This window comes from Palaemon carinicauda, chromosome 12, assembly GCF_036898095.1.
Source record: "Palaemon carinicauda isolate YSFRI2023 chromosome 12, ASM3689809v2, whole genome shotgun sequence".
Lineage (NCBI taxonomy): Eukaryota > Metazoa > Arthropoda > Malacostraca > Decapoda > Palaemonidae > Palaemon > Palaemon carinicauda.
Genome location: NC_090736.1, coordinates 157,087,115 through 157,089,614, shown reverse-complemented (window position 1 = coordinate 157,089,614; position 2,500 = coordinate 157,087,115). Strand labels below are relative to the sequence as shown.

At 27.0% G+C, this 2,500-nt stretch overlaps 1 pseudogene; it reads right to left on the bottom strand.

Annotated features, from left to right (window-relative positions):
* LOC137651361 (nephrin-like) overlaps positions 1-2,500 on the bottom strand; it is a 77,167-nt pseudogene that overhangs the window by 72,232 nt on the left and 2,435 nt on the right.

Genomic DNA, 2,500 nt, shown 5'->3' with positions numbered 1-2,500 from the left:
GCCAATATAATCAGTTAAATCTGAATTAAATAAGATACGAGGTGAAGGATGATATAGAGAGAGGAGGTTTGGTGGAAGAGGACGCCTTTGATAGAGAGCATCGTAGAAAAACGCACCAGGCAACCGACCCCTTAATGTATGGATAACGGTGGGAAAGATTTTAAGTGGGTGCCAATATAATTCAATTCAATCTCAATAAAATAAGATACGAGATGAGGGATGATATAGAAAGAGAAGGTTTGGTGGAAGAGGGTTGCCTTTGATAGAGCGCATCGTTGAAGACGCTTTAGGCAACCGACCCCTTATCTATGGATAGGGGTGAGAAAGATTTTAAGTGGGTGCCAATATAATTCAATTCAATCTCAATAAAATGAGATACAAGATGAAGGATGATACAGAGAGAAGTTGGTAGAAGAGGATGCTTTGATAGAAAGCATAGGAGAAAACGCTTCAGGCAACCGACCCCTTAATTTATGGATAAGGGTGAGAAAGATTTTAAGTAGGTGCCAATATAATTCAATTCATCTCAATAAATTAAGATACAAGGTGAGAGATAATATAGAGACAGAGGTTTGGTGGAAGAGAATGCCTTTGATAGAGCGCATCGTAGAAGACGCACCAGGCAACCGACCCCTTAATGTATGGATAACGGTGGGAAAGAAGAAGAAAATGGGTTTCTATACCACTTCACTGACCTAAGGCAAATCCATCCTTCGTCCACTGCGCCTTCCCTTGTTGGTTATCAACCTCGCAGCGAAGTGTGACTGCACTGCCGGATACCACTTCGACGTTCTGCGGTGCCACCCGAAGGATTGGGGCAGTGACCATCCTGAAGGAGGAAAAAATAAAGGTTATTAACAATTGGTTATGATATATTAACTAGCGCATTGCAAGATGGAGATTTTATTACATTGAGTTTTGGGTTTTTAGTTGGTATATACCTGTTGTATGAACGTAAATACACACAAGTATGTCTATACATTATGTAAAAGTATACAGTATGTATATATGTATATACATACATATTTATATACATAAGTATATATGTAATAATATACATGTGTTTTTATTTACAATTATATATATATATATATATATATATATATATATATATATATATATATATATATATGTATATATATATATATATATATATATATATATACACATACATATATATAGTATATATATATATATATATATATATATATATATACATACATATATATATATATTTATATATATATATATATATATATACATACATACATATATATATATGTATATATATATATATATATATATATATATATATATATATATATATATATTTATACTATATAACATATATATATATATATATATATATATATATATATATATATATATATATATATATATAATAGTAATAATAACAATAATAATAATAATAATATTAATAATAATAATGATAATAATAATAATAATAATAATAATGAGTTAGTAAATATGACTTGAACTATAAAGGACACAATAATACTAACAAATGCGAACATTTTATATACAATACCTTTCCCAAAGTAATCTCTTCAAAGCAGGATATTAACAAAAATAGTTAATACTCTTCATATTTCCTCTCTTTTTTTAACTCATCTTTAAAATGTAACGGTCAAACATTATCATTAAAAAGTCTATAATTGTAAAAATGATGATTTCAAACGAAGTCAGTTCCTGTCATTAAAGGAATTAAAATAAAAAAATTAATATTTTTAGAGAGGAATACAATATTCTAATTTGTAAATATATATTGTTTTTTCCTAATTTCTTTCATTTTGAATTACATTGTCCAGTTATTTTTTATTAATATTTTATTTTAGACGATGTAAAAAAAATTGATTTTGTGTTATGTAAATTGAATACATTATTCATTATGCCTGAAAGTTAATAATAATAATAATAATAATAATAATAATAATAATAATAATAATAATAATAATGATAATATAGTACTTTATTATTATTATTACTACTACTACTATTATTATTATTATTATTATTATTATTATTATTATTATTATTATCATAATTATTATTATTATTATTATTATTATTATTATTATTATTATTATTATTATTAGCTAAGCTAAAACCGTAGTTGGAAAAGAAGGATCCTATAAGCTCAAGGGCTCCAACAGGGAAAGAAAAGCCCAGTGAGGAAACTAAATAAAGAAAATAGATAAACTATATGAATAATGAATGATAGAAATAAGATACTTTACGAACAGCAGCATTTAAAACAATCTTTCATATACAAGCAAATCCTCTCTTGCATCCATTCATCACTTTCATTTCAGTAATCCTTCGTAAAGGTAATAATTCCTGATATTTTCTATCAAGGAATAATAGGCCTTATCGCGTAAGTACACAAGGTCAGATATCGCGTGTTTTCTCTTTCACTTAAAAAGTACTTTCTTTTCTTATGCCCGGAGAGGTAGTGACATCTTGCCACGGAAATTGAACT